Genomic DNA, 13,350 nt, shown 5'->3' with positions numbered 1-13,350 from the left:
TTTCCTCGATTTGATCCAGAATCACTATTTTCTTTACTTCGTACAATCATTGATTGACTAAATCTGGTTGCTAAATCTACAAAATGCAAAATAAATATATTATTGGCTTTATCCCAGATATTAAGGTCTATGGCCACAATGTTGATAAAATCCCTGGCCAAAGGTAGGGTTACTATCAGTCGTGCTGTACTTCCTACAAACTTGACAGTGATCACTAACCTGTTCTATAACTTTAGTATAGTCTTCATCCCATATCCCTGCATCCTTTAATAAATTTTGCAGCCTCCGAGGAGACGGATGCGCAAATTGCCTATCCAGTTTTAATACAACAAGCTAAAGTCCCATTTTCAACTGCCAATGACACATCCTTAACATCTCTACTTGAAATATTATTTGTCAGTAATGGAATACAATAGTGTCCCGACTGTAAATTGTAAGTTCACCATCTTTCCAAAAACTGTTGCCTTATCCTGTTCCATATCCAGTTTCATGTGTACTTTCTTCATCGACGGTCCGCTCAAAAGCAAAGGTATCTCACTTGATACAACATCTGTGCTAATGAAATGATTCACTCCGGCAATATTGCAATATTGCAAGAGATCACCACTCTTTACAGCAACTTCAGAGTATTATCAAACCTGAAACTGGTGGAACTTTCAAATTCCTTAACCTTGTTACGATTTTCAGCATTCAACGAGTCCAGGTAACATTTTAACCAGTCAATCCCACACACAGTAGATGTGCAGCCACTGTCCAATACAGCACAATTGAAGAATTCTGCACCCAACACCCTCATTACCGGCGTAAAACTGCTTGTTAATAGGACCAGACTTCTTTCTGGTCACTATCTTTTTCCTCTTCTGACTCTTCCGTGTCATGTGTTGCTTCAAACATTCTATTGTAACGTCTTGGACAGCTGAAAGCATAATGGTATTGAGAGTCACATCCAAAACATTGATTTATCCTGTCTTGTGCATTTCTGAGGTTCATCTTCCTATTGTAAGTTCTAACTGGGTTTCTGTCTTCACAATTTCCGGGTCCCGATCTCCTTCTATAGTCTTGGAACCTGTTTGTAGCCGTACGATTTCACCATCCTATTTGTAGTGTATCTTCCATATTCTGCTTTATTGAAGGCTGACCTATTTGGGCCATCAGAGCCATCGGAATCAAATGATTTCCCAGAAACATTTTTTAAAGCTTCGGTCATCTGATCGAATAAGGTATCCTTATCCGCAAACTGAACTCCTGTCAAAACCAGGAGCCTATCCATGTTGCTCACTCTAGCACAGTCAAGTAATTTAAAGGGCAACACAGACTGTAGAAATTCCAGGTTGTGTTTCTGCAGTCTTTTAAAGAGTCTGCCAAATTCCATTATATAGTCTTCAATGGAGAAATCCTCTATTTTCCGGAACCTAACAAAATCCGACCATGCTTCATACGCACTTATCAAGTCATCCGTCTTATAAATCTTATCCATATAACGTAATAGAGTCTGCAGACCTTCGTCTGAGTCTAACTCTTCCAATTCCAGCTCAGAAAACACTTTGCTCCGGATTTTACTGTCATAAGGTAGAGAAAGAGCCAATGCCATACCTTGTTTTCTCTTTCCCAAGGCAGTTACCTTAGTCCACATAACTAACGCACTTCTCCATTGGTTGTACAATCACCTTTCAGAAAATAAGGGGGGTAGTCATATCCGGCCACCTTTATCCTAGGTTCAGCCATATAGCTTTGTTTTTTTTCTCTTCTCACTCAGTCCTTGGTTTGGTCTGGTATCTTTAAACCCATAACATTTTCACAGCAACCATCCTCTGCTACCATTTGTTAGACGTTTTGCTGCTGTTGTATAAAGAGTCAACGGTTCTGCTCCTTTTCATCAACACCTTTATTTCACTTTGACAGACTCGGCACAAAACTCTAATTTTTGTGTCACGTTACCTGACACAAAGGCCACCTGAAGCCCCTTTACATATCTGTGTCAATTATTGGATACTTAACATAAATGAGACAACTAATTGGAATGTCTCTTAACCCATTATTTAACAATTGACTACGAATAACAAGTTTCAGAAAATGTATTCAAATTACAACAGTGTTTCCCATCCGATTTAGCCTGCAATCCAATTTAACCTTCAACACAATTCTTGTATTGATAATGTATTGATAATGGTGTTATTATTTTAAGTCTTTGAATAATATTTCCAAATTTGCAGATGAATACTAAAAGCGAATAAGCTAAATTAACTCAACGGGTTACCCATTAAACAGAAAGCATGTCTGAACCTCACGGTAAAAAGAGTTGTAGAAGTCAGAATTGTTGGAGAACAGGAGAGGGAGGAATAAGTGCAGAAGCAGATGGATGGGCATGGTTTCAAAAATGTTTTCATCATGGTTTTCATGAGAGTTGGGTGTTTTTTAATTTAATGTGAGGTTTGTTGGCAATTCAGTTTCCTATCCCTAATTACAGATGGTAAGGTACTGTTAAGAACGGTTTCAAGCCGATTGCTACACTCATGGTAATCCAGTAATTTCATGGCCACCATTAATTTTACTAGATTCTTATTCCAGATTTATTTGATTAACTAAATTCAAACTCACAGTTGCTGAGCGATTTGAACGCATGACTCTGAATCATCAATTTAATTATGGTACAGTACCCATCAAAAACATATGACTGGTTTTCTTTCAGATATCGGGTAAAGCAAGCAATGCCAAATTTTGGGGGGAATAATAACATTGGAACCTGTGGATTAGGCCTTGTTTACTCAAATGTTGAAAGTGCTGATATTCGTTATTTTATATTTAGGATTTGCTAAGACCTAACAGAAATTAAATAATTTTCTTCATTGGCCAATAGACCTGTATTTGAACTTTATTTGTCTTCTTCTAAGAGGATTTAAAGCAATGTAAAGCAAACCATGTGGACATCTGTATTAAATCTGAGATCATGCCAGATATTTAATATATTGCCAATCTAAATATGTCTTGCTGTTAACATGCCAAGCATATTAGAAAAAGCCTCAAAAACAAATATTTTCATTTTTGAAAAAGGCCCAAAAATGTAACCCCCCATCGGCAGCATTCCAATCTCTCGCTTACTTGAATCTGGCTTTAAGCTTCACTCACACTTCTTGTGATTCTTTTGCTTTGGAACAGAGGAGCTTATTGATCTGTCATTTCTAGAACCTTTAGCACACATTTTAAAGGGTGCTGTTATCTGCAACAGTGGAATAGAAAACAATGCTGCTGTCCATTAGCTTCATTCCTCTGTTTAAACATTGGAAAGTTCAAAGATAGTTGCCTTTGGTCTCTGCCACAAACTCCCATCAACAGATGCCATTTTGCTTCCTGGTTGCTGTTTTAATCCTTCTATTCTGACCTCTTGAGCAGACCTGATTTCAATTGTTTCCCCAATGCAGCAGGATCTCCTCTTGAGTAAGAAGCCAACTATTCCTGAGAATAAACTCACAATAACAGTGATTGCACTCACAGGGGAACATTAGAAAATAGTGGGAAAAGCTTCTGGTTAAACATATTTCGCACTGGAGTGCTGAGCTTGTGGCATTTGAGTGCTACAGTGAGAGTTTGGTGACTGAGGGAGTGCTGAGCTTGTGGCATTTGAGTGCTACAGTGAGAGTTTGGTGACTGAGGGAGTTAGGTGAGGAGGGAGTAAGGTGCTCCTTACATTTCATTTCCTATATTTATCAAAGAGCGTGAAGGGAGCCAGGAGTTTAGAGTACAGCTGACTGGAAGTCGAGTCGGAGGGCGGAGGTCCAGTTGGTCCAAGGGGCAGCTAATTCTGTAAAGTAAGAGGGGATGGAGGCTAGGGCAGTTGCATGCTCCTCCTGTAGGATGTGGGTGGTGAGGGGAAACCACTGGTTTCCCTGCTGACTATACCTGCGGGAAGTGCACCCAACGCCAGCTCCTCAGAGACCGTGTTAAGGTACTGGAGCTGGAGCTGGATGAACTTCGGATCATCCGGGAGGCAGAGGGGGTTATAGAGAAGAGTTACAGGGAGGTAGCCACACCAAAGGTACTGGACAAGAGTAGCTGGGTTACAGTCAGGGGAAAGAAAACTTAACAGGCAGACAGTGCAGGGATCCCTCGTGGCCGTTCCTCTTCAAAACAAGTATACCGTTTTGGATGCTGTTGGGGGGGATGACCTACCGGGGGAAGGCCCCAGCGGCCAGGTCTCTGGCACTGAGTCTGGCTCTGGGGCTCAGAAGGGAAGGGGGGAGCATAGAAAAGCAATAGTAATAGGAGATTCAATGGTTAGGGGAATAGATAGGAGATTCTGTGGTCGCGAGCGAGACTCCCGAAAGGTATGTTGCCTCCCGGGTGCCAGGGCCAGGGATGTCTCGGATCGTGTCTTCAGGATCCTGAAGGGGGAGGGTGAGCAGCCAGAAGTCGTGGTGCACATTGGTACCAACGATGTAGGTAGGAAAAAGGGTGTGGAGGTAATAAACAAGTTTAGGGAGTTAGGCTGGAAGTTAAAGGCCAGGACAGACAGAGTTGTCATCTCTGGTTTGTTGCCGGTGCCACGTGATAGCGAGGCTAGGAATAGGGAGAGAGTGCAGTTGAACACGTGGCTGCAGGAATGGTGTAGGAGGGAGGGCTTCAGGTATTTGGATAATTGGAGCGCATTCTGGGGAAGGTGGGACCTGTACAAGCAGGACGGGTTGCATCTGAGTCAGAGGGGCACCAATATCCTGGGGGGGGGAGGTTTTCTAGTACTCTTCGGGAGGGTTTAAACTAATTTGGCAGGGGAATGGGAACCGGATCTGTAGTCCAGCAACTAAGGAAGATGATAGTCAGGACGCCAAAGCACGTAGTAATGCAGTGGGGAAGGTAACAATGACAAAGGAGAGTACTTGCAGGCAAGGAGATGGGTTGAAGTGTGTATAATTTAATGCAAGAAGCATCAGGAATAAGGTGGGTGAACTTAAGGCATGGATCGGTACTTGGGACTACGATGTGGTGGCCATCACGGAAACTTGGATAGAAGAGGGGCAGAAATGGTTGTTGGAGGTCCCTGGTTATAGATGTTTCAACAAGATTAGGGAGGATGGTAAAAGTGGTGGGGTGTTGGCATTGTTAATTAGAGATAGTATAACAGCTGCAGAAAGGCAGTTCGAGGGGGATCTGCCTACTGAGGTAATATGGGTTGAAGTCAGAAATAGGAAAGGAGCAGTCACCTTGTTGGGAGTTTTCTATAGGCCCCCCAATAGCAGCAGAGATTTGGAGGAACAGATTGGGAAACAGATTTTGGAAAGGTGCAGAAGTCACAGGGTAGTAGTCATGGGTAACTTCAACTTCCCAAACATTGAGTGGAAACTCTTTAGATCAAATAGTTTGGATGGGGTAGTGTTTGTGCAGTGTGTCCAGGAAGCTTTTCTAACACAGTATGTAGATTGTCCGACCAGAGGGGAGACCATATTGGATTTAGTACTTGGTAATGAACCAGGGCAGGTGATAGATTTGTTAGTGGGGGAGCATTTTGGAGGTAGTGACCACAATTCTGTGACTTTCACTTTAGTTATGGAGAGGGATAGGTGCGTGCAACAGGGCAAGGTTTATAATTGGGGGAAGGGTAAATACAATGCTGTCAGACAAGAATTGAAGTGCAGAAGTTGGGAACATAGGCTGTCAGGGAAGGACACAAGTGAAATGTGGAACTTGTTCAAGGAACAGGTACTGCGTGTCTTTGATATGTATGTCCCTGTCAGGCAGGGAAGAGATGGTCGAGTGAGGGAACCATGGTTGACAAGAGAGGTTGAATGTCTTGTTAAAAGGAAGAAGGAGACTTATGTAAGGCTGAAGAAACAAGGTTCAGACAGGGCGCTGGAGGGATACAAGATAGCCAGGAGGGAACTGAAGAAAGGGATTAGGAGAGCTAAGAGAGGGCATGAAAAATCTTTGGCGGGTAGGATCAAGGAAAACCCCAAGGCCTTTTATACATATGTGAGAAATATGAGAATGACTAGAGCGAGGGTAGGTCCGATTAAAGACAGTAGCGGGAGATTGTGTATTGAGTCTGAAGAGATAGGAGAGGTCTTGAACCAGTATTTTTCTTCAGTATTTACAAACGAGAGGGGCCATATTGTTTGAGAGGACAGCGTGAAGCAGACTGATAAGCTTGAGGAGATACTTGTCAGGAAGGAAGATGTGTTGCGCGTTTTGAAAAACTTGAGGATAGACAAGTCTCCCAGGCCTGACGGGATATATCCAAGGATTCTATGGGAAGCAAGAAATGAAATTGCAGAGCCGTTGGCAATGATCTTTTCGTCCTCGCTGTCAACAGGGGTGGTACCAGAGGATTGGAGAGTGGCGAATGTCGTGCCCCTGTTTAAAAAAGGGAATAGGGATAACCCTGGGAATTACAGGCCAGTTAGTCTTACTTCGGTGGTAGGCAAAGTAATGGAAAGGGTATTGAGGGATAGGATTTCTGAGCATCTGGAAAGGCATTGCTTGATTAGGGATAGTCAGCACGGATTTGTGAGGGGTAGGTCTTGCCTTACAAGTCTTATTGACTTCTTTGAGGAGGTGACCAAGCATGTGGATGAAGGTAAAGCAGTGGATGTAGTGTACATGGATTTTAGTAAGGCATTTGATAAGGTTCCCCATGGTAGGCTTATGCAGAAAGTAAGGAGGCATGGGATAGTGGGAAATTTGGCCAGTTGGATAACAAACTGGCTAACCGATAGAAGACAGAGAGTGGTGGTGGATGGCAAATATTAAGCCTGGAGCCCAGTTATCAGTGGCGTACCACAGGGATCAGTTCTGGGTCCTCTGCTGTTTGTGATTTTCATTAACGACTTGGATGAGGGAGTTGAAGGGTGGGTCGGTAAATTTGCAGATGATACGAAGATTGGTGGAGTTGTGGATAGTGAGGAGGGCTGTTGTCGGCTTCAAAGAGACATAGATAGAATGCAGAGCTGGGCTGAGAAGTGGCAGATGGAGTTTAACCCTGACAAGTGTGAGGTTGTCCATTTTGGAAGGACAAATATGAATGCGGAATACAGGGTTAATGTTAGGGTTCTTGGCAATGTGGAGGAGCAGAGAGATCTTGGGGTCTATGTTCATAGATCTTTGAAAGTTGCCACTCAAGTGGATAGAGCTGTGAAGAAGGCCTATGGTGTGCTAGCGTTCATTAGTAGAGGGATTGAATTTAAGAGCCGTGAGGTGATGATGCAGCTGTACAAAACCTTGGTCAGGCCACATTTGGAGTACTGTGTGCAGTTCTGGTCACCTCATTTTAGGAAGGATGTGGAAGCTTTGGAAAAGGTGCAAAGGAGATTTACCAGGATGTTGCCTGGAATGGAGAGTAGGTCATACGAGGAAAGGTTGAGGGTGCTAGGCCTTTTCTCATTAGAATGGAGAAGGATGAGGGGCGACTTGATAGAGGTTTATAAGATGATCAGGGGAATAGATAGAGTAGACAGTCAGAGACTTTTTCCCCGGGTGGAACACACCATTACAAGGGGACATAAATTTAAGATAAATGGTGGAAGATATAGAGGGGATGTCAGAGGTAGGTTCTTTACCCAGAGAGTAGTGGGGGCATGGAATGCACTGCCTGTGGAAGTAGTTCAGTCGGAAAAGTTAGGGACCTTCAAGCGGCTATTGGATAGGTACATGGATTAGGGTAGAATAATGGAGTGTAGGTTAACTTCTTAAGGGCAGCACGGTAGCATTGTGGATAGCACAATTGCTTCACAGCTCCAGGGTTCCAAGTTCGATTTCGACTTGGGTCGCTGTCTGTGTGGAGTCTGCACATCCTCCCCGTGACTGCGTGGGTTTCCTCCGGGTACTCCGGTTTCCTCCCACAGTCCAAAGATGTGCAGGTTGGGTGGACTGGCCATGAAAAATTGTCCAAAATTCTATGATTAACCTAGGACAAAAGTTCGGCGCAACATCGTGGGCCGAAGGGCCTGTTCTGTGCTGTATTTCTCTATCTATCTAACAGTTCAGAGCAGTGGATGAAGGACTTCGAGGCCATCCCATCAACCACACCAGAGCCAACCAAACAATGAGGGCAGCCCATCAGATGGCAAGACAAGCAACGTGGGGAAATACAACTTTGAAGCAGGGTGCAAAATGGCTATGACTTTGCCCCTGCCAGAGTCTTTTTAAAATTGAGGGCCCCAGACTGGCTAAGCAATGGCAAAATTGGTTTTGCCCAGTTCTGCAATGCCTCAGGCCTTGCGAGTAAAGAGAACAAATATCAAGTTAGCACTTTGCTAAGCTCCAAATAGCACTAAGCAGTTCAGAAGCTGGCTAGACAGGTGCTGAATAAAGTAATAGCCTCCTCAGAGGATGACATTGGAGCCATTGACTCATACTTCAGTCTTCAGCACAGTCAAAAACAGGGTGAAGGGATTCAGCACAAATTGTACTGCCTTGCTGGAAATTGAGAGTATGAAACATGAAAATATGACCTGATCAGATATAGAAGTATTGGCATTTTATCTCTTTGACTTCTTACCATCTTGGGAAGATCTAAATTTGAGCAAAGCTGTATGACTGGCCAGACAGGCTGAAGAGTGGAGACATAATAAGTCTTCTGTCAGATGCGAGGAAGATTTCCAAACTTGTTCAACTTGTAGGTTATAAAATCTAAAGTGTAGCAAGACTGCAACCAGGGAAACTCCCTGAAAAGGTGGCAACTGCGATTTTTCAATATCCCTATTGTGGCTGGAAAAAGGTCCACAGGTGGGAAGAGTGCCCCGTCCAAATTGTGTTGTGCCATTGGTGTGACAAGTTAGGCCATTTCTAGGAACTCTTGTGTTTACAAGACAGATGATGAAATCTAAATTAACTTCCATTCAAGAAACTCTAGATTAGTATGAATCAGTCTTCACAAACAAAATTCTATCCCTACAGCCGGCCACAGGACATTGTGGATTTTTCAATTCTCTTTGAGGTGAGGCGAGATGCAGCAAGAGACAGATGCACAAAGGTTGATGGTGACAGCCGCAAGATGACACTCAAGACATTAATGTGCTCTTTCAGGAAAGAGCGGAAGATGATAACCAAGATTCCAGTGAGATTGCTGATTTGTCGCAGGAGGAGACCCTGAACCTTGCTTTACTTTTGAAGGCAGCATATATTCTGATAACGTTCCAGAGCTGTTCAGGCCCGCTGAGGAGCAAACATGAACCAAAGAGAGTGTGCAAGCTGAACTACTGTCTAAATTCCTACAGTATTAGCAGAACATTCAGAATTTTTTCTGCGGAATATTCTTCGCCCTTCTCTTTGTCCATCTGCTTCTGAGGCATAACATAATACTTTGTGCAGCAGTAGAAGTTTACAGGCTCTCTCCAGATATAGACATCTTCACAAGAGCTGAACGAGCTTCATTCTTTCAAGCGAGAGCAACCAGCAGTCCAATCTTTCCCAAAGTACAAAGAAGAAAGAAAAGGAAAAAAAATGCAAGAAAAGAAACATTTCAACATTTCATCTGAGAAAGTACTCTAGCTCTGTCTTGTTCTTATTTAATTTTTGTAAATAGTTAGCATATAAATATATGGTTTTAAACAATAGATAATTGCCTCCAGCAATACGTCTTCTAGAGTAAGAAGTCAACAGTTCTTGAGATAAACCCACAGTAACAGATGTTTTGACCAATGCTAGCTCCCAGCTCACCAACACCTTGATTTTAAAATTCAGATTCCTCCAACCCCCCCCCCCCCCCCCCCTCCCTTTCCTGTCTAGTGTTGGGGCTGTGAATTCTGAACATGCCTGACAATGCACGGTAAAAATTGATGCAGTCAGAGAATACGAATTACTCTGCAGCACATCATATCACACATTGCTGACAAAGTTTTGGAAAGTATTGACCTCATTCCTATTGGCAGAAATAAAAGTTACTACATGTACATCGCAGTAGTGTCAATATACACAGCCCACTTATGCTGCTTTATTCAAGTCACCATCGTAAATGATCACCAGAGGGCACCACATAACACTACAAATCGTCACAGAGAAATAGAACAAAACCAGATACACTCTGCAAGCATTGCAAATGAAATAGATATATACACAGTATTCTGAGTGTTTTTGAAAATGTTAAAGAATGGGTATGTTCATCCATGCGCAGCAGCTTGTTTCATAGTTCCTACTTATAATTTGGTGAACTGGAAGAAAAGGGTTGTGATCCATCTCCAAATCTTTGTAACTTTGCCTTTATCTAACAAAGGGGAATGTAATGCTTTTTTTCAAAAGAGGCATCAGAGGTTCGGCTGGTACATGAACTGAAGCATTTAAGCAAGCATGTTTGCACCCTTGACATTGTCTCAGTAATATTTCAAAGTAATAGCTTGACTCGGTCCACTGTTGACTAACTGCAAATTCCAATTGTTTAAATGTCGGAATTGAGCGAACAATTTCAGACTAGCATTCAATACAGCATTGAGAACTATTTGCGCAGTTAGAGATGCTGTCTTTCTGACAAAACCTGACGCTGAAGGACTGTCTTCCTGAACAATTGGGATCTTTTTTAAAAACTTCAGGGAGTTTGCCTCGTACCCTGGGTAGCATTCATGCCTTCAAACCCACCACCAAAGCGTCTGATAGCGAGTTCAGAGTTTTTGTGAAGGAGAACCGCAAAGTAGCTGAGATTCTAGATTTAGGTATGGTGCTTTTCAATACAGTGAGACAGAGACTGTTCAGAGTAAACTGGATAAACCTATTCATGGGTAAAACAGCAGATTGGTGGGAGGTGTTCAAAAAATAATTGAATACAGTTGAGACCCTGCCTAAAAAATGGATGACGAAAGAGACGAGACAACATAAATTAAAAGTCGATCATTAATTTGATCTGATCAAAGACAACCAGAATCAAATTGCAAATGGTAAGCCTTATCTGCCAAATCTTATTGAATTTTTTGAAAAGATGGACATAGCAGGGCAATATTTGTGATAAATGCAAATTACTGCAGATGCTGGTCCAGGTATATAGACAATTAAAATGCCACGAACAAATGCAGACAATAATCAAAAAGCGTTATGGAATGCTGGCCATGATAGTTAGAGGACTGGGGGTAGGAGTTAGGCTTCAACTATGCAAAACCCTGGTTAGAGAATACCTGGAATACTGTGAATAGTTCTGGGCACCAAATGTGAGAAAGGATTTCCTGGCCCTGGAGGATGTGCAGTGCATGCTGACCAGAATGATACCTGAACTCCAAGGGTTAAATTGATAGATTACATAAACTAGGGTTGGGTTCCGTTAATAGGTGATTGCATGGAAGTTTTCAAGATACTACGGAAAAATAAACAGGGTTGATAGAAGCTATTCTGCTGGTTGGGGGCATTGTCTGAAGACTAGAGTCAGACCTATTAGGAGTGAAATTAGGAAACATTTCTACACACAAAGCATGGCAAAAGTTTGAAATTTGTTTTTGCAAATGACAATCATCAAAGGAGTTGATGCTACATCAATTATTAATTTGAGATTTATAGACTTTAGTTAAAGTTATTAGAGGAGATAGGGCAAGGACAGATCAATAAAGTTGGGTCTCAGATCAGCCATTATCTCACTGAATGGAAGAACAGGCTTGAGGGGCAAAATGGCCTGTTTCTATTTCAACGGGTGGGATTTACGGTGCGACCTGCTGCGTGTTTTGCCGGCGGAGGTGGCCGGCCATAGGCTGGTGGCGGGATCTCCTGGTCCTGCCATTGTCAAGTTTTTCTTGTTGAATGCATTCCTCGCCTCCGTGAAACCCGAGGCGGACTGCGCGACCGACAGGAAAGTTGTGAATGGCCGGACAGTTCAGCCAATATTTTTGGATAAACAGCTCACTGAACTATTGTTTGTGGCACCTTGCTCTATGCAAATTGTCTCCTATGTTTCCCTGCACAGCCAAAATATCTGCAGTTCAAAACTTATTTCGGTTACGCTTTGTAGCATCCTGAGCATGTGAAAGGAGCATCAAATCGACTTGTCTTTTATGGTGCAGTAATTTGTTAATTGCTTCAGTGTATCACATGATATGCAGCAAATAGATATCTTGATTATCACTGTTCTTGTTTACACCTTAATTGCTGAATACTCGTTTCCATTAATAATCCACTGTTATGATATTTCTTCGTACTACCTTCTTGATGATTATTATTTTCCTTAGTACTTCTCATTTTCCATGTTCCTTATATTGCGCTTTAGGAATTGGACATAAGATTTGGAAGGTGGATTTTTTTTACAGTGCAGCCTTGCAATTAATGCAGCTGTAAAGTAATTTGCCGCTCACCGAACCTGTGTCACCAGAGACTGGGACAGTACCAAACTACACTGATAGATTTAATGAATGGGAACATCATTCTTGCAATGAATGCCAACCAAGAATGAGCACATTAGGGAGAATTTTATGGCCCTTTCATAGTGGAGGTGGGGCCATAAAATGCAGGGAGTCATTCAAAACTCAATTGACTTCGTTGGGAACAAAAGATCTTGCCAGTAGAAGGGGTTGTAAAATTCTGCTCACTATTATTTTCAGCCTTTTTTTTTGGCTTGTTGCTCAATTTTCTGCACTGTAAATTCTATGATTCTTTGAATTGTTTGTTCCTTCAAATGAATATACCTAGTTCGAAACTCGGCAGAAAAGTCTACTCTAGAAGGTTTTCAAAGCAATGCTTCAAATGAGATCCTGTAATTTTCAGGACTATTAATATTGATCATTCCTTGTGACCATGTCACCCGTGACTGTGTAACTTGCTATGATACAAAAAGCCTCATTCCCATAAACCCTTAAGACAAGCGCAATGGAAAGTGAGTGGCAAAACAATGGCTTGAGGCTCAGCAAGGAATACAGCCCAGGAATAAGGAGGAGAAGCACCCAAGGTAGATGAGAACAAGCATCTGCCAAGGGCTGAGATCAACGACAAAGTTGGGCAGTGGTTAGAGAGGGGAAATGTATTCAGCTCCAAGTGAGAAAATATGATGGTGGCTAATATTTCTTTTCTTCTCTCAGCTTAAAACCGACGGAACTTTTTTGATTAATGTTTGGTCCTTCTGTTAATCAGTCAAAAACAATTAGCATCACCTGTTCATATGTTTGATCTTGCAAACTAACAATGTTGCCAATGTGTAATTGGTCCTGCTGTTCCACAATGGAAAACCGTGAATATAGCCAAACTGCAATAGTCACTACTAACAGTTGCTGCAATGGGTCTGGCACTTTGGAAAGCAGATTTCAATCATTGCGGATCATTACAAGCAGAGACCAGTGGAACAGGACACTGCTGTACCCCAGGTATGTGGGGGAGTGGCAGGTGGAGAACAGTTAGAATTACCTTGTGTCGCGTGGCTGAGCAATGAAAAAAAAGTGGTAAGGCATTAGAGTCAAAGCAGCT

At 42.4% G+C, this 13,350-nt stretch overlaps 1 long non-coding RNA gene across 1 annotated transcript in view; it reads left to right on the top strand.

Moving 5' to 3' along the window:
* LOC119957495 overlaps positions 1-13,350 on the top strand; it is a 195,886-nt gene that overhangs the window by 8,777 nt on the left and 173,759 nt on the right. The window lies entirely within an intron of this gene.

Source organism: Scyliorhinus canicula, chromosome 26, assembly GCF_902713615.1.
Source record: "Scyliorhinus canicula chromosome 26, sScyCan1.1, whole genome shotgun sequence".
NCBI lineage: Eukaryota > Metazoa > Chordata > Chondrichthyes > Carcharhiniformes > Scyliorhinidae > Scyliorhinus > Scyliorhinus canicula.
The sequence above is the reverse complement of the archived record's forward strand: the minus strand, read 5'-3'. Positions and strand labels throughout refer to the sequence as shown.